The 23,888-nt window shown below is 46.0% G+C and overlaps 1 protein-coding gene and 1 long non-coding RNA gene across 5 annotated transcripts in view; one reads left to right on the top strand and one right to left on the bottom strand.

Moving 5' to 3' along the window:
- The window catches only part of LOC138471705 (uncharacterized), a 370,985-nt gene that overhangs the window by 81,914 nt on the left and 265,183 nt on the right, over positions 1-23,888 (top strand). The gene's annotated exons all lie outside the window — the stretch shown is intronic.
- LOC138473542 (uncharacterized) lies at positions 17,271-22,080 on the bottom strand. Its single transcript, XR_011268773.1, has 3 exons — positions 21,970-22,080; positions 18,736-18,855; positions 17,271-17,936 (listed from the first exon to the last, which is right to left on the bottom strand). It is a non-coding gene; the product is annotated as an uncharacterized lncRNA (long non-coding RNA).

Consider the following 23,888-nt stretch of genomic DNA (forward strand, 5'->3'; position numbering starts at 1 on the left):
CCACCTGCATAACAGCAGGACTACTTCAACACGGGACCTACCCAATGGCCCCAGCTTGCATGTTGCTATAGGAAACCCCAAACAGAGGCACACTGTAACCAAAGCACAGTTCACATACACACAAGGATAGAGTCACCCCCACTCTACATATACACCTCCACACACCATATGCATATCTGCCAAGCGATACATTTACTTCCACATGCATATTCGGTGCTATCAAAGATTAGGCATAACATAACTGAACAATTAGGATGATAAATGTCTTAAAGCACCTTTGGATAGAAATGACTGCCCGAAAAACCAGAATCACCCGCGGGCTCCCCCACCCACGAGTCCATGAAAAGCCACATGAAACCCATCCTGTAAAGAAAACATTGTTAGGCCTTAAGCACCTTAATCAAGACATGACTACTGATAACATGTGAGTGCCACCACCCACAAGTCCAAACCCAAAAATGTTCAGTCCACCTGGAAAAAAATTGTTATTGATAAAAATACATTGCAAGATGAGGCATATCATGCACCCCTAACACAACACAGTTACACTGGCACAGCCAATACAATTCAATACAGAATCACATAACAAACGCACAACTAGACACATACGCATACAACATTCAGCGCGCGCATCCACTCACCCACACGGGTCCAAGCAACACATACACACTGTAACCCAACACAGCAGGCCACACATAAAATTCTCACTAGTGAAAAACTTTCCTCTTCAACAGGAACATCCGTGATTCAGGACCTAACTGCTCCAAGGCCCATTCACCACGACTTCGGCTGCAGGGTCCAGACAAATCCTCCATTGTGCCTGTCCTGCTATCATCAAACTTGGGCCATTCAGGACCCAACAGCTCCGACGCCCTTGCCGCGCAACAACTCCAGCCGCAGGCTACAGGCAAATCCTCCATTCCGCCTCTCCGGTGCCACGTAATACAAAAAGTTGAAAGGGCGCGTCTCCTGCGCTCGTGACATTCCAAACACTGAATGTCTCTCCTGCCTTCCAGCAGAGCACGCTGGAACGCATGTTGACAACTCCCCGACGTCATCACTCCGCACACAGGGAGGAAGGAGCAAACATCGCTGCCCTGAATGCAGGCACAACACGCCAACAGTACGTGGCAACCCGCCAAACCAGGACAGGCACCCTCCATAATCCAGGCCCCCCTGTCACGTACAGGGCACGGCACACCGCAATGGGCCAGTCTCTCCGTTGCTCGTAAACAGCTGCCTGCAGTCCGAAGCCCCCGTCTCTCCAACACTCTGAACACCCGATCGGGAGGTCTTCCAAAGATCGAGTGGACACGGACTTGTTCAAAGGCCACACCCAGCATCTCCCAGCCTGCTGGCACACCTCGAACCCGTCCCTGCGCTCTGAACACAGACAAGTTTACAAGACTCCTTCACAACAGGGGGTAGTGGTCTCCGGATAAGCTTAACGGTGTCTGCTGCAAGGCCGCTTATTAAGGTGCCTTTACACATCTTATGGAAACCGAATATGCGCACCATCCAGGGTCAGAGACAGTCAGAGGGGCATAAGAAGTACCCTCCTAGAGTCCCGCACACTGACCTGTGTGCCGTACGACCCCAGGCACCGGCCGGGCATCCGCCGGCCACAAGCCCCACTCGGCCGACTTGTTACTCACGGCAGGCGCTGGCAAACCACCGCACACCGACCCGTGTGCCGGTCGGTTTCCAAGGTACCAGTTGGGGATCTGCCAACCACAAGCTCCACCCGGCCAGCTTGATCCTGACGGTAGACACTCTTCAGATTACTGAACACCGACTTGTGTGCCGGACAGGCTCCTTAGTTCAGCACCACCCGGCTTACTGAAGAACCTGCACAGTCCGGATCAAAACAACTCCGGACCTCAACCTGCTGAAAGCTTGGACATGAAATCACTGGAGGGCAATGTTTTCACGTTTCTGGACTGTCCCCTCCTCGACAGGATCCCATCCTCATCGCCAGTGTAATAACTTGTAAGCTGATGAACACCCGAGCCAGCAGGTAAGTTATTAAGTAGATTTATTGTACTTCAATTGCCAGGAACAAAACATTGGCATGTCCTTTCCAAGTCAGCATACCTCCAACTGCCAAGCATAGAATCCCCCTTCAGATCACAACACACCAACACTCCACTCACACTGACATCACTGCATTCCATTTAGCAGTGATGTCATCCACTCAGCTAGCAAGACACATTACAACATAGTGCATGAGCGATGTATCATGGCTGACTTCATGAGAAGAGGCTGGTAGTGTAGGGCAGTAGCAGATGGTTTTGAAAACTGTATGTGGTGCTGATTAGGTCTGCGTACTTGAAAGGAAGGACCTAACTGGAAAATTGAGCTATAATCTAACAGTGTCAAGGAATATAATGGTTCATCTTTAAAGAGGATAACTCCTGTGCCACATGTCAGCAAATCTGTCAATGGCATCACTCAAATTTACCTCGTCAACCTCAATAGGTTCACATGCCATTATCAACAAATCACTAAGTCTCTCGTCTCCACATCAATTTCGTAAATAGTTTTTAACTCTTTTCAAACAGGAGATGAACCTCTCATTTGTTGCAGTTGTAATCGGCAATGCAAGGACCATATTTAACAGGTTCAGAACCACAGAAAACCTCCTGTGAAGCATGGAGATAGTACCCGACAGAGTGAATACCTGCTATAGTCTTGTCAGGTAAAAAGCTCCTTGCAATTTACTTGGGGCCCTAGGTAGTGCTCAGCAAGAACATCTGCAGATGAGTCCTCCAAGAAATGTTTAGCCCTTGCATTGAACATGCCGGCAGCCTTGATAAGCCCCATGTTATTTATAAAACGAGCATCCAACTCTCTTACAAACCTATCCAAGGTGGAGAAAAACACCCCTTGCTTTAACCATTCAGTCTGTGGCATTCTATCCTCAGAGTGCTCATGATGTCCAGGCCTCTTCCCTAAAGTAGTACCAACAAAGTATTCTGTATGTTTGCTGCTCAGTTGGTGCTGCCTTAATGGTAAAGCTCTTCAGTCATGGTCTTCAACTGTTTCAATAGCACATTTGTCTGCCAATATCGTTGCCTCATTGACGATTTTCACCCAATGGCATTCTTGACGAAGGTTGTCGAGGTCAGTTCTTGTCAGTTGAATTAGTTCACTCGTATTTGGCAAATCAAGATCCTTTCACTGAAGTTCTTCAGATAACATATGAATCTTTTTCAGAATTGCTGATCTACTTAGCAAAGTTAGCAAAAACTCAATGCTCTGCATATTTCGGAAAAGTCCTCTGGCTTCTGAACAAGCCTGCTTGGCACGCTGTTGTGATTCTATTACATTGAGAACAACTACAATGGTCTCAAATCTAACTTTAATGTTTTAACACAAGGTTACCAATAAAACCATCTAGTGCCAGCAAGTCTTTCTAATTCGCATACTGCCAGACCGCTTTCTTGTTGAGCTTTTACAAAGAGTTTGTGTCGAGGAGAACTTTGTGAGAGGCGCACATACACAGCCTGCAAACTTGAGAAAAATTCTTTCACTGTTTGTATGTTAGTGATAGTTTGCATTAACGCAAGGTTTAAACTATGTGCATGACAGTGAATGCAAATTGCGTGTGGAGCAATTTCTTTCATTTTCACTTGCACTCCATTGAAACAGCCACTCATAACTAATGCCCCATCAAAGCATTGTGCCACACAGTTCTTCCAGTCAAGGCCAGCTTTGCGTACAGAATTGTCAATGGATGCAGCTAAACTGGAGGCATCCAACTTCTCCATGTGGTAACATCCCGTTACTTTTTCCTGAATGTTCCCATCTTTATCTACAAACCGGATCACAAAGCTCATCTGTTATTTATGTGAAATGTCTTTGGTGTCATCAACCAACACTGCAAAGTGCTTTGTCACTTTCTGTAAGAAGGGAGCCACACACTGGAGGTAAGTAAAGTCTCTTTATTGGTAACCAGCCTGAGACCAACAGTACCAAGGCTGCTCCTCACTTCTGCACTGCAAGACCCAACTGATTCCCCCTTGGAACATAGAACCCACACCAGAGGTAAACAATGACAGCAGTAGAATTCCACACTAGATAAACACAAGATACAACACTTGCCCCCCCTTACTCAGCAATAAGAAATAGCACCCATCTACATGCACTCCTACACACACAGACACGCCACACTGACATACACACTCACACCACTCACAACAACCCCAAAGGTAAAGAGAAGAAAAGAAGAACAAAAAGAAAATGGTGGAAAAATGCTAGTGAAACTTAAGGTACAAAAACTACTTGCACCAATGAAGCTATTGAACTATGGCTCCCAACACATAATCCTTGTACTTGGAGGGAAACTTCCTCTCCCTGACAGAACAAGCATTACACTCGACAGGGCCTGCGGCCGCAGTGGACAACCCCCTATCACATTCCGCCACTGCATAACCGTCGGTATCAAGAACCGGAACGGAAACCGGAGTGGAAACAGAAACAGAAGTAGAAACAATCTCACTATCCTGGCCCTCAGAAAACACCCCTCTGCTCGTAGGGTTCAAATCAACACGTGAATCACTGGTTTCACCAGCAGAAGAACGTCCCAACGGACATCCAAACACCACCTCAGCATCACCTCCACTGCCCACGGGCCCCACAGACTCGCCATCCCTGGACTCCACGAACTCATCATCTATGGGCCCCACGGACTCACCATCCCTGGGCTCCACGGACTCACCATCTCCCTGAGACACCCTGACCTTATCCACCACTACAACATGCCTGAGACTCCACCTGGACCCATCGTCGAGCTTTACATAACCACGACCACACTTGACGACCACTCGTGGTCGCATATATTTGCTGTGCCCCTTTGGCACGAACCTAGGATTCTTAATCTGTACCAAATCACCAGTCTTCACTGGTAAGGGTTTCCTCCGGGCAAGTTGCTCTTGCAAGAAAGGTTCTTGCCTAACCCGCACCCGATCTAACACTCCCTGCATGTCGACTCGAGATTGGACACCACTACCAAGTGCGGGAATTCTCAATTTGGTGCCAGGTCTCCTCCCCTGCATCAATTCAAATGGGGAACGACCTGTGGCAACAGAAGGAGTCAGCCTGTGCGCACGGCCCGGGTGCTGTATTATATCAGGTATGTTGTTGTTCCATTAATACAGCACCCGGGCCGAGCCACACGGCCTGGGTGCCGTGCTGCATGGAACAACATGATGCCCGCCAGGGTCTGACGGCCGCCCGCAATCCTGCATATCACTTCAAGTGATATGCACGGCCGTCAGACTCTAAGGCATGTGTTCCATTAACACCCGACCCCGGGCCGAGCCACAACGGGCCTGGGTGCTGTTGTTCCAATGCAGCACCCGGGGCGGGCCATGTCGGGTGTCTCGTGTCGGGGGTGGGTGGGGGGGGTTGGGGCCATGAAATGCGGCTTGATGGGTCCATTGTTGTGAATTGCGCAGTGTCTCTGTTGCAAACACTCACTGTCACCTGCTGTGCATGAGTTTGCAGGGTGTATGAAGTATAGCTTGATCCTGACTTTACATTTTCACCTGCCATCTCAGCCTGAGTGTGTGAGCCGGGTTTCCCTTTCCTTCGCTGCATGTCATCTCTGTTTGCTTGGGCCCGTGTCATTCCTTTAAAAGTATTGCCGTTTAGAACTGTCTTCTAGCTCCCCATTGGCTTTGCTTGTCAGTCCTTACTGAATTCCGCTGCCTGGCTTTTCTGTGGGCAATATGCGATTGCTAGCACTCAATGACGATTCTTGCAGAGATTTAAATGCGATATAACTGTTAAATTGACTCTTCCTGTGTAGGTACGTGTAGGCCAACTCTGCCTAAACATGTAAGCTAGTCATCGCTGCAATGCCTGTTCTTGCAGAGGTTTTCAATGAGGTATAACCGTAAAACTGTGATTACAATTAATTTTTTGCTTTAATCCTTGCTCTTAATAGTAACTTGTATTGTTTATACAGGTGTGCCACCAAGCAGGCATTAATGATACCCTCTGTGCAGTACACATTTTCCATGTATTGTTTATACAGGTGTGCCACCAAGCAGGCATTAATGATACCCTCTGTGCAGTACACATTTTCCATGTATTGTTTATACAGGTGTGCCACCAAGCAGGCATTAATGATACCCTCTGTGCAGTGCACATTTTCCATGTTTGAGGAGATCTAGAGAGCTGAGACTGCAAGGTTTAGCAAATATTCCACTAGGGGATTTCAATGAACTAATGAACAAATGCAATTTGAAAGATTGGTTTCCCAGGTTAATAGTAATCGACGTTACACCACTTGTTTCTCAGCTACAGGTGGCCTCAAATAGTTGCCTATTTCAATATATTATTTAGAACTGTCTTAAATGGCAATGCGAGGTACTAACCAGCCCTCAGTACCTACGTTTCCCATTTTTGAGAATATGATTACCTGCATTTCTCAAAGAGGAAAGAGAGTACTGGTACTGACTGAACTCTGGTGATGTAAAAATGAAAGCATTTCATGTAACTGTGTGCAATGCAGGACTACGCTCGTGCAGTCTTTGCTGTGGAAAGCTCTGCCCTCTCCCTCCTCCTCTCGCCAATAAAGGTAGAGTTCATCATTTCTCCCTGGGGGGGGGGGCACCACCCTGCAGAGGAAGAGCCAAACAGACTGCCCCAGAGCAGACAGCACACCAGGCGTACAGAACTGTTTTGCTAGTTAGGCTTTACAACACGGGCCACTTGAGTCATACAGAGCACCAATTGATTTGGAAACCTGGGCAATTATTTTTCAAACACGTTTCTTCGTTATTGGCAGTGCCATTTCTAATGTGTAACGGTTTAGGCAATTGACATTGTGATGTAACATATCAGACTGAAAACTAGCACACAGGTCCAATTGCCTTCCACATTCCGTATCATTAGACAACGAAAGCGAGCAATAATGTAACTCCCCTTTTTAAAGATTAGTTACATCAATGATGTCTGCTAGTTTGAGACACATAAAAGACAGTCTCATTTACATGGATATTCAAATTTTCCTAACACAGTGCTTAACAACAAACTGGATGTTTGTGTGAAAGAGCTGTTTAACCAAAAATGTGTGATCCTTGGCATAACATGTAATCCCACTGTGCATTGCCTGCAACATTGGGGGCTCTGAGTGCCTACAATACAGGTGTGAAAAAAGGTCAAACGAAGTCTATGATGGATGCATTAGGCTGGCAGAATCACATGTATACTGAGATTGTTGATGGAATCACTGCAATGTTTCAGCACAACATGTTCCCAGGGCCAGGCTCTGAAAAAGAAAATGGCCACAAAGAGTTAAAGAGGGTGGGAGATCATGACTGAAATTGACCAAACTAGAGATTCAGACATGAAGAGCAAGACGCGCATCGAAAGTGAGTTAAATGGTGCACTACGAAAATGGAGAGGGACACACCATGTGTGATTAATAGAAATGGATCAATTAGCCTTGGCCAGGCTCTAGTGTGAGAGTGATTTTAAGACTCTTCAAGGCAGAGCCTGGCCCAATTAGAGCCTAGATGGGTGAATTAATACCTGGACTTCTGTTTCCAATTAAAGCACTGTAAACATGTGCAACATATTATTATAATGCCCTGTTGTGTTCATTAGAGAAACTTGCTTCAGCACATGGCACACACATTTGCATAACAAAAAAATATCGTATTTCTATTTTTTTTAAAAAGGGTTGCATCTGTCATGTTTCAAACAGTACTGAAATAATGAAACACAAAGCTTATTCTGCGCATTAAGATCGAAAGGCATGCTGTAATTGTCAGCAAGCAATTAATTGGGATAAAGGCCTGATGGTGGTTTTGTTACAAAGTATTTCTAATACTGTTTACGAGAGGAAAGACCATCTCTGGTAATATGTTCAATGATACTTGGCCAATCCAACTGCCTTCCTTTTTCACCAGTTGGTGAGATAGCTCAATGACTTAAGCACATGCTGATGAGATCTTTCTCAGTTTGCTGGTTTCAATACTGACTTGGGTGATGCAGCCTTTCAGCTGTCAGTGTTTGAAATACTGTGCTGCATTCCATTGTCTAGTGGCATTTCACTCAGAATGGAAAACCTTGTGCTTGTGTGTGAATCTGTCACGAATGACAGTATATACTTGTTATAACTGACACTGATTCGCTGATGCATTTGGGGGTGAATTTTCATTACAGCAGACACATGGCGCACGTGTGAGATCTGCAATTAGACGGTCAACGAAAGCCTGCCTATGATTTGGCTTCTGGCCATCATCGACATGGCAGGTAAAATGATATACAGCGCAACTACAATTATTCTACGTACTTTACCCTTTATACATGCTCACTGTGACCAAGTGGGCCTTTTCTCGTGGACCCATATCACCAGGTGTTCTTAGTGAACTGTGTATCATCCCTTCGTCTATTACCAAGCTCTTGGAAGGAAGTATTTCCGACCACCCCATCAGCAAACTTGTAGTTTGCCAGTGCGGAAACATGCCGGTAAAACAGAATTACCGGAACAGTATTTCCACACCGGCAAACTTATAATGAGGCGCTTAATCTTTACAAGGTTCAAGAGTAAAAGTCATTGTGGTTTTTACCAGTTCTTTGGATTTATGTGACAAGGTATATAACCTTTGAGGATTGTGTTCACACTATCCGATTGCTTTCCAGAATGGATTTGATCAAATATTTTACTGTGTCTGTTGCTGTTATTATATGGTATGATCTCAAAGCGCTCGTAGGTTGAATGCCCTCGGGAACCATAGTTCAAGTCAGTAGAGAAAGAGAGTGTCGTACGGTGCGTGGGTGCACCGGATATGTATGCAGCGGTGGTCGGTCATTTTTTCTAAAAAATAATGTCGAATGACAATTTTTTTGAAAAAATAATGTCGAAAAAAAAAAATTAAAATTCAGTTTTTTGAAATTATATATTTATTTGGGGTTCGGGATAAAAAAAATGGGTAAAACAAAAAAAAATTAAAAAAGGGGGGTTGGGGAAACCCCCCATTTGGAAAAAAAACTGCATTAAAAAATAAATTCGACATTTTTTTTTCGACATTTTTTTCTCTAAAAAATGACTTTCGACATTATTGCATTCGAAAAAATGACTATAAACCATATGCAGCTGGTGTAGTGTGCGTATTTCACCTTGGTATGCTAATTCCTGGCAACGTCACATCCCAATGCATTTTTTGATGAGTCCCCTCACTTTAATTTTTAGGACTTGACCCCTGCTGAGTAGGGTTTATTCACTCAGCTTGGAGGAGAGCTGCTGGGCATGGGCAGCCTGCCCTTCCTTGACCTGCTATCCAGAGAATAGTCTTTGTCAGTCGGAAATTGCGTGGAATCGTGAACGCATCAGAAGGCCCAGCCGCAGCCAGGCCCAGTGAGCCAGAGCCTGCTGACTTTGCCATTGGGGCACTGTATCCGATCTGTGCAGCCCGCGGGTGCCGAGTGCTTCTGCTTCTCTGCCGATCTGTGTGTTGCTTGCATGTATGCTATAGTAGGGATTGAATAACTTCTAGGCTCTTCGAATGTTGGCAGATAAACCACAGTGAGATACAATCACGTGTCCAGGATCACATACTTTGTGGTGAAGCTGGCATTTGAGACCAGTCTGTAACTCAGGTAAGCAAATATGGTCTTATGTCTAATTATTAGAAATGTGAGCTTAGGATTGGCTTTTTAGAATACTCAGTTGCATAGAAATTACTTAAGAAGTGCAACACAACAAATCCATGCATTACATATTGAAATGTGGTAAGCAAAAAGAGTGTGCTCATGTTCCTATTGAGTAGAAGCCTAAGAAGGCTGAGCCTATTGGGACACTTGGAAATGATGGGAGCCCAGGATGGAAAAGCCAGGTTCTTCATATCAAAGTATTCCTTTCAGTCAGTCCTGATGGATTTTTGGAGAGTGGGTAGGGGATGTTCACTTTCCTGCCCCTACTGAATTTCACAGACAGACAGTCAGTATGACCCATTCTCTGTGGTAATGTCGGGACATGTATATCGAATGTGTCATAACACAGGGTAAATAAGACTGGCCCGGCCTGTGCTCATTTTAGTTGTTTCTGCCATTTAATTGGCACATCACTTACTAAGCCATTAGCCAAAAATTCACAATCTCAGTTTCACCAATGATAAACTACTGCAATGTTTGCTGGCTGGGTAGGGAACCTTTCATGATGCCTAGCTGAGTACTGTTTTGTTTATGAATCCATATTTATCAAGACACTGAAAAGTTAAAAAAAATGGTGTCTTGTTTAATTGAAGGAGAGAGAGTATATAAGATGACTCCAAAGAAACTGTCAGGAGCTCAGAATCGGAAGCGACATGCTCAATTTGAATCTGATTTGCAGAAATCTGCAAAATTGATGAAAACATTTTTGATTCAGCCAGAGGACAATACTGTCAATACAGTGCAAAATGTGAGCGGTGCGCAGCCTGGAAATGATGCAGAATCCTCAGATTTACCATGCAGCTTGAGTCAGAATAATGAGGACAATAAAGTGCAAAATGTGAGCGTTGCGCAGCCTGGAAATGATGCAGAATCCTCAGATTTACCATGCAGCTTGAGTCGGAATAATGAGGACAATACAGTGCAAATAGTGAGCGGTGCGCAGCCTGCAAATGATGCAGAATCATCAGATTCACCATGCAGCTTGAGTCAGAATAATGAGGTATGTGGCTCTCCTGAAAGGAAGGAAAATGCAGAAGAAGAATCTATGCCATATGAAAATGAAAGGGACTCTGAATAAGAGCCCAACTCACCCGGAGAAGGAACCAGCAGTAAAGCAAATTATACATCAAGCTTTGATACATCAGATCCTGCTTTGTGGCCAGAGGTCCTACGTTCTGCTGATATAGACTGGATCATTTTGAATGGACCAAGTAAAATCAAAGCCATGAGATTCCCAGTGAATAAACAGATACATAGACCTTGGCTCATTTACTCAAAATCAGTTGATAAAGTATTCTGCTTTTGTTGTAAAATATTTGATAGGGCTGCAAAATCAATGCTTGCACTTTCTGGTTACGACTGTTGGCATAACATTGCTGATGCTCTAAAGAATCATGAAGTGTCAAATGTTCATTTTATCGCATACTCAAAATGGACAGAAGCAGGGTATAGACTCAGACAGAACAAATGCATAGATTCAGAAAACCAGCGGATAATTAATTCAGAAATCGCTCATTGGAGTAATGTGCTTCATCGTTTAATCTCTATTACTCTCTTCCTCACAAAGAATAACTTAGCTTTCGGGGCTCATCAGATAAGTTGTTCACTGATCACAATGGCAATTTCCTAGGTTTGGTAGAGCTCCTTGGGAAATATGATGATGTCATGCGTAAGCATTTAAAACGAGTAGTTTGTAAAGAAGTCAAAGATCATTACTGCAGCAAAAGAATTCAAAATGAATTGCTCGACATTATGGCAAGTAAGGTGCTTAGGAACATATTGATGCGACACCGCAAAGCAAAATTCTACTCAGTTATCATGGGCTGCACTTCTGACATTAGTCACATAGAACAGATGTCACTGACGGTGAGATTTGTTGATGACAGTGATGGACAAATCAAAGTAAAGCAACACTTTGTCTGCTTTAAGCCTGTGGACCACTCTACTGGAAAAGGCTTAACTGAACTGTTTATAAATATCCTGAATGAAAATAAAATAATGCTTGAACACTGCCGTGGTCAAGGATATGACAATGGCACAAACATGAAAGGCAAGCACAGTGGGGTTCAGGCTAGAATTCTTGCTCTTAATCCAAGAGCATTTTTTGTGCCTTGCGGCTGCCATTCCCTAAATCTGGTTGTATCCGATGCAGCATTGTCATCTTTGGATTCAGTAACTCCCTTTGTATTACTACAAATAATATACACTCTTTTTTCTGCATCTACTATTAGGTGGAAAGTCCTCACAAATATTGTTAGAAATCTCCCTGTAAAGCCACTAAGCGACACCAGTTGGGAGAGTTTCATTGACAGCGTGAAAGCAGTAAGGTTCCAAGTGACTGAGATCTATGACGCACTAATGGAATTAGCACAGTTAAACAAAGCTGATGCTGGAGTCAGACATGAGGCCCAAAGTCTGGCTAACCAGATAACGGCCTTCACATTTTTGGGTTCTCTTGTAGTTTGGCACGATATCTTGTTTCAGATTAACATTGTGAGCAAGACATTACAAAATAAGTCAGTGGACATCGTGACTGCTACTCCTTTGATGAAAGGATGCATTCAGTTCTTTGTAGCCTACAGAGACAATGGATTTGAAAATGCCATCATTGCTGCCAAAGAAATGGCAGCTGACCTAGGAGTTGAGCCTGCCTTCAAGGAGATCCGTATTCGTCAAAGAAAGAGGCAGTTTCATTATGAGGGCAGAGATGATCTAACACAGACCCAAAGCCCAGAAGAAAAGTTCAAGAGGGAGTTTTTTTATGTGCTTGTTGACACAGCCCATGGTTCAATTGAAAAAAGGTTTGGACAAATGAATGATCATGAACAATGCTGGGGCTTTCTGTATGACCTTAGCAAGCTTCCTGTGGACAAAAAAACACTATTGCAGCATTGTACAAACCTGCACCAGACACTAAAACATGGTGAATCTTCTGACATGAATGGCAAGGACCTTCATGTTGAATTGGAAAATATACGCTACATGTTACCAAGAGGGACAGTTACACCACTACCAGTTCTCCAGTATATTCATGATGCTAAACTGAAGAACATTTTCCCAAATGTCTGGATATCATTGAAGATTCTGCTCACTCTGCCCGTCACAGTTGCAAGTGGTGAGCGCAGCTTCTCCAAACTGAAGCTCATTAAAACGTACCTTCGATCAACAATGGCCAATGAAAGACTGACATTGCTTGCTATTTTATCAATCGAAAATGACATTGGCCAATCCCTGGATCTATCCGACGCTGTGCTCCAATTCGCAAGGGCAAAGTCAAGAAAAGTTACTTTTTGAACACATAATACAGCTAACGTTCTAAGACCGTCACCTAGTGTCTAATGTATACATTTTCTATTGCATTTGTATTTCCATCTAGTTCTTGATCAAGTGCCCTATTTACAACACTTGTAACACATTTTTTGGTTGTCATTTTTTTTTGGGGTCAGGGGTGGGGGAGCACCATCGATGCTTCCCGCCTGGGGTGCAATCTGGTGTAAGACCGGCCCTGCTTGCTCTTGTCACTGGCCGAACAAGCCGCACAATCCTTCACCACCTGCTCCACATCCATATCCATTCTGGACCAGCAATAGACCTCCCCTAGCCTCCTCTTGGTCATAGACCTGCCTAAATGCCCCTTATGGGCCAGCTCCACCAGTTTTCCTTTAAGGGAATCAGGGGGAACTAATCTCAGAGCCCTGGCCACACCCCAAGGACCCTCAGACAACTCTTGCCAAACATGGCCATAAAGCTTGGACAATTCTGCACTCATGAGACCACTCTTGAGTGCCGCCCTGATTTCAACTAACACAGGGTCACACACACACTCCACACTCCATACTTGTTCAGACACCACAGGTAACACAGTGGCAACCAAGGTACAATCATCCTCAATCATTTCTTGACTTTCTCCACCACAACCGGTACTCGGGAAACGCGACAGGCAATCTGCCACTGCATTCTTCACACCTGGAACATATTCAACCTTGAAATTAAACTCTGCCATGTCAGCCATCCACCTCATGACCCTTGAAGATGCGTGAGATAACCCCTTCATCGGTAAAACATGTACCAATGGCTTATGGTCGGTACGAAGAGTGTACTCAATCCCCCATAGAAAGGTCCTAAAATGTTTTGAAGACCACACCGCAGCGAGAGCTTTCCTCTCTATGACTGCATACTTCATTTCAGCATCCCTAAGCGCCCTGGATGCAAAGGCAATGGGCTGAAGTCCACCGTCAACCCTTTGCTCCAGCAAAGCACCTATGCCGTATTCACTCGCATCAACTGTGAGAAATGTCTTCCTAACCGGAGAAAAGGAACTCAAGGATGGGGCTCGCTCAATTTCTCCCTTCAACCTGAGAAATCCCGTTTTGGCACTGATCAGACAAAGAAAAATGCACACCCTTCCTAAGCAATGACCTCATGCAGACAGTTTTATCCGCATAGGAAGGCACAAATCTGCTGTAATACTCAGCCAGACCCATGAACGACCTCAATTGGTCCTTGTTTGCAGGGGCCGGCACATCACTCAACGCCTTCACCAACTCACTCTTTGGATGAATACCCTTGATATCCAGAGTATGACCCAAATACGTCACACAGGGAACTCTTACATTTGCTAAGTTTGACAGTGAGACCACTGGCCTTCAAGACATCCATCACCTCAAGGACTCTACGATCATGTTCTTCCCGAGATCTTCCCCACACCAGAATATCATCCTGAAAACACTCCACCCCATGCACGCCGGCAAAAAGTTTCTGCATTACCCTCTGGAATATGGCTGACGCGGACGCTAATCCAAATGGCATCCTACAAAAACGGAATGCCCCGAAAGGGGTAATAAAAGACATGAGGGGGCGGGACTCAACATGTAAGTCTATCTGATGATAGGCAGAAGAAAGGTCGAAGGTGGAGAAACAGGAGGCACCACCCACCAAAGAAAGCATTTCATTGATATTAGGCAGGGGGTGCCTGTCCACCCATATACTCGAATTCAGGTCCCTGAGATCAACACACATTCTCATGCTCCCATCACTCTTGCGTGTCAAAATCACTGGGGCCAACCATTCCGAACTCTCCACTTCCTCAATGACCCCAGACTCCATAAGTTTGGCCAGCTCGTCCTCAAGGCATCTCTAGCCATTATAGGAACCCTCCTGAACTTGTGGACACTAGGCACAGAACCTCTCTTGAGGACTATCTTGTGTACGAACCCCTTGAACTTTCCCAACTTGGAAGTGAAAACCGAGGGATATCTGCTTTCCAGAACCCCTGCCATGACTACCATGGGTAACTCAGAAACCCCATTCACTTCACTCACGGCCAACACAGGAATTGCTTTCCCCGGTCTTATTTCCAATTCCAGGGCAGCTTGCTCATCCCACCCTACAACCGGGTCACCCTAGTAAGCCACGTACAGCTTTCCCTTGGCCATCCAATCTCCAAACCCTATATTGGCCCACTCAAACCCTAAAACTTTGATAGGTACTCGCCCATAGCCACACAGGCTTATAGCAGAGGGAGACAAATCAGACACTTTCTTTTGAAATTTGGACACATACAGTTCCGGAGATATCATTGTGTACGGGGACCCTGTGTACCCCATCATATCTATAGGGGTACCATTGAACATGAGCGTTGCCCACGCTCTCTTCCTGCAGCACCCTACACTCAACAACGCTCCCTCAGCTGCACCACCACTCTCCTTGTCCGAACAACCCATGTACCCCACCACAGTCACTTCCTCCTCCTCATCGTTGGCATTGACCATTCTCACTGTTTCTCTGCTGGGTGCAGCACTCCTACACATGCACGCAAAATGTCCTTTAGTTTTACATATCCTACACTCTACATTTCCAGCAGGACATTCTTTTGCCCCTGCCACATGCCCACGCCAACCACATCTTCTGCACAGATCTTTTGGCGCAGGCACTCCTTTGCCGTCCTTGTTCCTTCTCTTGGCGTCAATAGCCCTGCGGGGAACCACAGCATGCACCGTCTCCCCCTTATCTGCCATTTCTCTCACACTTTTCCTGGACTCTTCAATGGCACGAGAAATCTCAATGACCTTCTCCAAGGGTGGATCCTTTTCTATCCAAAGTCTCTCCCTGACGCATGCATCGCATGTCCGCATCATAACTTGGTCACGGATATACTCATCAATGATGCCGGTGAACTTGCACGTTGTTATCAGGGTGCGTAGAGCTGTGACATAGGCTTCAATACCTTCACTAGCCCCCTGAGCCCTCGAGAAAAAGTGATACCTTTCAAGTACAACATTGCCCCTCTTGCCAAATCGCACCTCCAACTTGCTCAAAGCAGTTTCATAAGCAAGTACCACTTCTTGTACGGCCTCGCCATCCCCAGTACCCTGTGCGCGGGGAGCATGCACATTGGCACCGGGAAGATGCCTGAAGACCCTGAGACCTTCAGTCCCTAGGCAATTCAGCAAGGCAGCCTCCTTCTCGTCATCCGTAAACCTTGCACCTCCTGCCGCTCTGAGGTACACCTTGAATGAGTCGACCCACAAGTCCCATGCATTTGCTGGCTCACCGGGACTGGGAAGAAATGCAGGAGGTGGGCGTGCAATGCTGCGCTGCATGTTAATGTTACAAACCCCAACAAGGTATTGAGGAAGTTAACTAGTAATTGTTACTGTGGTCACCGTGCTTGGCAGGAAACAATTACCATGAGCCAACAATCACCATTCAAGATCGTGATGGATGGCAGGTGCCCCCTGCACGCACTTCAGTGCACTGGGACCTTGTCTGAGTCTTGAAATCCACAACAAGTTCACTAGGGGTTAACGTAAGGGAACGCCCCCTCGACAAAACGTGCAGGGATTGGATGAGGAGTATCCGACAAGCTCCTTCCGGCTACTGTGGAGCTGGGTAGATGAGGACACACTTGCAGATACAGTCCGCAGATGGCTGCCTCCTTCTGGCCTCCCTGCCCTCCTCGCCGCCGCAACAGCGTGTAATGGAAATCAGGGAGTCTTCCCTTCTCACCTGGGTGTCCCGAAGATTCCAGCAGCGGATGCGGTGGCCCTCGCTCGATCCCGGTTGGGGAGCACAGGCTTGCTGGCACGTCAGCAGCCGGTGCTGAGGCCCTTCTATCTTCCTGACTGCAGCCTTCAGCACACCGGAAATGGGCACTTCTACCAGGTGAATGCTCAACGCGGACAGCGTTGACAGGAGAGCGCCCCTCCTTGCGCACACTCTCCCAACAGGCACCTCCACCGGTGATAGCTCAAAGCGGACGGCGTTGACAGAAGAATGCCCCTCCTTGCACGCACTCTCCCAACGGGCACCTCCACCGGTGATAGCTCAACGTGGACGGCGTTGACAGAAGAGCACCCCTCGTAGTGCGCACTCCTCCACTCCCTGCAGGAACTCTGCCTGGTTCCCGGCTGCCAGGAGGACCGCGGGCCTGCTCGGCCACCGGGTGTTCATCACTGGAACAACGGGCGTTGGAGAGGAGCAGGCAACTGCTGGGCTGCTGGGATGGCAGCGTGGGTTTAGCAGGCTGGTTACCCTCGTTGCCAGTGTAAGAAGGGAGCCACACACTGGGGGTAAGTAAAGTATCTTTATTGGTAACCAGCCTGAGCCCAACAGTACCAAAGCTGCTCCTCACTTCTGCACTGCAAGACCCAACTGATTCCCCCTTGGAACATAGAACCCACACCAGAGGTAAACAACGAGCAGGAGCAAGTGTGGAATTCTACAGCAGTAGAATTCCACACTAGATAAACACAAGATACAACACTTTCCCAATGATATTCTGATGTACAAGATTTGCCACAACTGAGATCATGTCATTTTGATACTCAGGAGATGTTTAGTGTCCATATCTTCTAGCCATTTTTACTTTAAGCAGTTCATTATTCTCAGACAGAAAACGCAATATTTCTCTTATTGTGAGAATGTTGTGATTTTTCTGTGGCTCGGAAAGCAAGTCCTTGAAGACCCAAAAGACATACAACCTTTAGTAACCGCACACACATGTTGACGATTCTCTTCAATCTCTTGGTCCCCAACCTTTTCTAGCATGGAAACAAGTCAGTGTTGAGGGTCTGTAGTCTGTTGTACACACTTTTTGGAGGAAAAATATCAAGGATTGGCCTCTGTTTCGGATCCTTGGGTTTTCCTGTAGGTGTAGGCATGTTCGTTCTTTTAGACTGCTAAATCAGAAGGTAGTATTCAAGCAAATGATGGATTCTTGAGTGTCATCCTGAAACTCTTCTTTGGGGGACCACTTCTGCTGCAAACTAAAGAGGAGACAAATCTGAAATGTATTGCTTTGGCTTAGAACTATATCAATGTACTCCCTGAAAATAAGCTAATACTCCCCAAAAATAAAAAATTGAGATTACAAATACTCCCAACAAAAAATAGGAAACTAACACAGTGACCCTGAGCCTCTGTTTTCACGCACGCAGGTCCATAGATGTTTGGAGAGGTAGTGCACGTAGTAGCAAAGGAAGAAAGTACTATTACTGCCTAATCGGTAGACATGCACATGTATCTTCTAATGTGTATGAGTAAGGTGCAACATAATTATTAGAAAAACATTTCAGTTAAAGCATTTTTACTTGCTTACAAAATACTGCCGTGGGGATCTGGATTTACATTTTTACTCCCTAAAAATAATTTTACTCGCACGTTAACAAAATAGGGAGTAAAATAATCCTGCTTCAAAATCTTATCTGGAGCACTGAGTACATACCTAAGCAGTGATTTCAAGTATTTATTTTCGTATCTTACTTTTAGGCCAGTCATAGCTTTCAGTGTTATAGTTTAGATTTGAGAGATTAACAGTTGCAACCTGTTCAAACTCTGCCCCTAAAAAGAAGGAAACCCTTAGGTCCTGAACAAGAACTGAAGTGAAGCATGCGTTCAGTTTGAAGTTCATTTTGTGGCATTCTCTGATTCAATGGAAGAGAGACAGCAATCTTTAGTGTTGGAACAACTAGGACTAGTACGCAATGCATAAATAGATAAGGACTAACAGATGAGATCATTAACATATGCTATCCATTTTCAATATGTTGCTTCATGTTCGTTTACCTCCCACAGCGGTCACAGATGAGGCTGGACGTCAGCTGCTCAATGGTGGTACTCTTTACTGGCGTTGAGAACACAGAAAGGAAGGAACTCCCACGCAAAGGTGCAGGCCCAGATGCCGGTCTGAAAATAAAAACAAAATATCAGAATGGAAGAATCAAGTGTGTGTTCAGTGTTCCCGACTAGTACTTAATCCCGTGAGCTATCTTGCAGCCTCAGGACTGCGTGTGCCTCCTTTCCAAAGTGTAATCTCTGCTAGGCATCTGTTGGTAGCTAACAAATGATGCTTTTCTTTTAAAAGAAAGCTGAACATTTCACACTGGTAACAGAGAACCATTTTATTTATGATCTTCTAAAGAGGATCTACATAGCAGTGTCCGTGCAAGCACAGTTCATTTGACATCAGAATCCTCAAAGGAGTGGGCTGCGTTAAAACGTGCTCTATTAGGGGTCTGCCCCCTCACCCGATGTGCAGCAATTTACAGCACATGTTGGGCACGATTATACAGCGCTTTACTGTGCTCAGATACGGCTCCAAAGAGTAGGGTATATAGTACTCTGTGTAGCTGCTTTCTGCCTGGAGTGGTAGGGGCGAATGGTGGATAAACGCTGTCCATGCATGGTTCAACCAGGGATGGACTGGCCTAAAGGGATCCCTGGAGATTATCAGATGGGCCTGTGCATCATAGCTCTCTTCTGTGTGCTTGGTTGCCTATTTTTTTTTACAAAATTTCTTATGGGAGAGGGGTTGGGCTTGCTCAACGTTTGTAATACGGGGCCACTTTGATTTTTTTTTCCAGTGCCCGGTTTGGTTCCCAGGCCATCCTTGGTTTCAATCTACAAAGCACAGCATAACTCAAGCACTGCAGTGGGCTGGGTATTGTTAAAAAACGGCCCCTTTTTGTCTTGTATTCTAATATCTGCCCGACTTCTGAGCACAACACGGACATAATTATAAGGGACAAATTGAAGTTAGAAGCTCTCTTGAAGGTTACAAGTGTACATGCTAAGTTCAGGTTTAAGGTTCCTGCAGCCATTGTGCAGATATCGACCACATTGGAGGTCATTCTGAGTTGTGCGGTAAGGGTTACCGGGCACCGGTAAGGAGACCGGTGCCGGTAATCCCTTACCGCCCAATTCTGAGGTCCCTTAGCAGGAACCGCAAAGAACGTGTGGTCTGACCACACGTCCTTTACGGGTCCCGCTAAGGGACCAGGGCGCTAATTATGGGCCTGCTATTCACGGGCCCATAATTAGCGCCTTTCCCATTCCCATTGAGCCCTATGGGGGCTCAAATGGGAATGGGGAATGGTTGGTTGAATGGGGATTTACCGGGTCCGCACAGGTCGGAATGTCCCGGTAAATCCCCATTCAACCAGACCGGACACGGACCCGGTATTGGAGGCAGCCATGGTGCTAGTAGCACCATGGCTGCCTCCAATCTCGGAATGAAGCCCATTGTCTTGGCTGTGGTACACATAAAACCTGTTTAGCCTTCTCTGCTGTGCAACAAAAAAACCTGTGATTCAGGGCTCAGCCAAAAGGAGCTCGAATTAGTGGATCCTGGATTAACGTCTGTTTGCATCATGGTGGCTTGGAATCCTACTTTTGTAATGAGAAAGCCAATGCTACATGTCCCACAATACAAAGACAAAAGCAGGACAGGATGAACTATTCCAGTCTGACCCTGGAGAAGCAAAGGGCTGAGCTCAGATGACTAAATGCATCGAAAAAAATAGCCATTTCAAACTGGCATTCCACTCCTGCCTTCTGCCACCAAAAAATGACCTCTAACCTTATTTGGGGTTCGGCTCTCTGTTTTCATCAGGTCCTTGCAACACAATGGGCCTCATTACGAGGTGGGCGGAATGGGTTTAACGGTGCCGGTAAACCCATTCCGCCCTATTACGAGGTTCCCTTGCGGGACGCGCTCATAACGTCTGGTCAGACCAGACGTCCTTTGCAGGTCCCACAATAGGGCTCAATGGGAATAGGGATGGGTTTTTTGAATGAGGAATCACTGCGTCCTCCAAGGTTGGAATGACCTGGTAATTCCTCATTCAAGGAACCCGGACACGATTTTGGAGGCAGCCATGGCGCTAATAGTACCATGGCTACCTCCAAACTCGTAATGAGGCCCAATGTTGCAGAACCATCAGTTGCGCTTTCACAATCGAATATACCACCAACTCGCCTGCGGCGGTGGGCGGCCGTGAGTCTTGAACACGTTGCCGCACTTGGCACGCCTGGAGCTGTGGAAGTCGGAACCCTGCAAGAGGTAAACAGCGCCGCAAAGAAGGCTTCCAGGTACTGCACATGAGAGCACCCTCGCACATAGGGTGCAAACTAAGGCGCTTCAGACCCATGCAATCAAAAAGCCATTCACTTTACACATACGTAGCACTCTGACCAACTACATCAAGGTAGGCCTATCCTAAGAAATGTCAAATCCCTGAGCATAAGACAGTGACAGCATTATAGCAGGCATTTAATTTGAAAGACGATAGATAGCCTGTTCTGCACTTGCTCGAACTGGCAGAGGAGCTGCGCTTTCTAGAAAAATTAATTACAGCTAAATCGAGCAAAGCTGGGGACTAAAACAAAAAAGCACAGGGAATATTCAAAATCAGTAAAAGCTCTCTATAGGCTACCATCCTACTACTTCCAATGATAACTTTACTCCGTGCCATGCCAAACTCTCCTTCCATGCTTTCCTTACCTGAACCAGCCAATGCAGCGTCTCTCTGAAGAAAGGTCACCCCATGGAGCCTTGTAGGGGGGAAAGGCAGGGGGCACTCCCTATACCAGGTCCTTCTCCGTCGCAGGACCCAGAGACGGTGGGACAGGGCCAGGAGCAGTAGCATGGACAGCACAGAGGTGGCGGCCACCTCGAACAGGGACACATATTTGATCTCCAGGAGGAACATGGCGAGCGGTGGGGCGGCAGGACTCCTTGCCCGCGCCTGCCAAATAGCTATTTCGGCAGACTCAGGCAAGGAGTCCTGCTGTGGCCGCCCGCTGCTGCAGGAGAGTTGGTGAGCAGCACACACCTCGGCCTGGGCCTGCGGAGGTGCCACGACCGCAGCCGAGTTGGTGTGCAGCACACACCTCACCATGGGCCTGCAGTGGCGCTGCGGCCGCAGGCGAGTTGGTATATGCACCGTGGCGGCAGCAAGCATTAGCAAACGTCCCCAGACTCCAACCCATCAGCACACACCCCCGACCTCAGTCACTTACCGTGTTTTCATGTTCAGGCTTGGACAGCAGAGGACAGGAGTGCCGCACCCACTCTGGAGATACAACACCGGCTGCTCTGACAAAATAGAGGAACCAAGCACGCAGCATGCCTTGGTAGCTGTGGGCACGACCCCTCCTCCGATTGGAGGAAATACCAGAGGTCCAAGAGAATGACAGAGGTCGCTGGCCAATAAGCAGAGGTTGCTTTTGCGACCTCTCCAACCCCTGAATGACATCACAGGTTGTTTCTCACCAATTTTCCTCCAATGATCTTAATTTAGCTCATCATTGCTGCTGCTTTCTGCTGACAGTCTGTCAGTATTAAAAAGACACTAAGACCATTTGTTTTATAGACATGAACATGTATAGTTGAGATTCAAAAATATTTTGAGTCCAAACCATACACATTAAATAGAATTGATATATGTTAAGTGTATGCTTCCTCTTCGTATTGCAGTACATTTTAAAATATAAACTTATTTTCTTTTATTAAACAGGTTGCACTAATGGCTCATTCATGAGAAACAAACCCCAAGCGAAAAAGGTTTCCGATATATTTTTCGATTGTTTAGTTTGGGATATCAAAAGGTGTCTACACAAATCTATTGATGCTCAACAATGTTATTATGCTACTATTTTTAAGCTTTTGGATGGATGATTACATAAGTGGGCAGTACTCTCTGCCTTTTGTTAATGATGGTTAACCCTTGGTGTACTCCACCACGCAAAACAGATTGCTACATGCAGCTGAGAGATGTTTTTTTATTTTTTTCATTTTATTCATGTATTAAAATCACAGGGAAAGCAATGCATTTTTGGCACAAGAACAGGTACAAAATCTACCATTGATTACAGAGCGAAGGACATTGGTCCTCTACAATTGGGCGAGAGAATGTGAATAATCATAAACCAGGGACGAGGACAGGAAAGAAAGGCATAGGTACGGGATGGTGGAGGAAGTGCTGTACGGTTGCCCATGAAGGGTAGGGAGAGAACAAAACAGGGTGAGGCAGTAGAGTATGGTGCTATGAAACCAGTTCTTCAGAAAGAAGGAAAGCTGTGAGGTTGAATTTAAATAGTGGTAGCATTGAAGTTGTATAGAGAGGGAGAGGAAAAGCATTCCAGAGTAGGGGACCAACGAGAGAGACAGAGAGAGAGAGAGAGAGAGGGAGTGAGAGAGGAAACAATAGGGAGCACAGGGGGCTCGAGTGGTGGCAAGCAGGTGAGCCAATGCTGAGGGTGATCGTAACGAGTGAGGAGGACAGTAGGGAGCGAGATGAGCAGATAGGTAGGGTGGGGCAAGTCCATGCATAGTTTTGTAGATGGTAAGAAGTTTATACTTAGCCCTTTGTTTCATAGATAACCAGCTAATCTGGCGACGGGCAGAGGAGGAAGAGGTAAAGTGAGAAAGGTTGAAAAATGTGCTGTCTGCAAAGTTGAGGACTTTGTCCAGTGGTTAAAAAACATAGTTGGGAAGGCCATAGAGAAGACTGGCACCCACAGTAGACATATCTAGAGAGGACCAAGGAGGAGATTAGCTGTTTAGCAGTATTCAAAGGAAGAAGATGACATATTTTTCTGATATTGAGGAGGTTGAGTCTGGCTGCAGTGGCAGATTTGGAGATAAGGAGCAAAAAGTTGGGTGATGGGTCAAAGATGACACCAAGGTTACAAGCATAAGCACAGTAAGGAAAGTAGTTAGGAGAGGAGAGAAGAAGAGGGGAGAGGAAGAGATGGGCTGTTTGGAAGAGGGGAGAGGAAGAGATGGGCTGTTTGGCTGGGAAGTAGAGGACTTCTGTCTTGATGAAGTTGAGCATGAACGAGTCAGACGCCATCCAATATTTGATGGTGGAGAGACAGTTTGAAAGTTTTGCCCACAGCTTGTCGGATAAGGAGTGAAAGGAGAAGATCTGAGTGTC

The sequence above is a fragment of the Ambystoma mexicanum genome, chromosome 8, assembly GCF_040938575.1.
Source record: "Ambystoma mexicanum isolate Mex_15411 chromosome 8, UKY_AmexF1_1, whole genome shotgun sequence".
NCBI lineage: Eukaryota > Metazoa > Chordata > Amphibia > Caudata > Ambystomatidae > Ambystoma > Ambystoma mexicanum.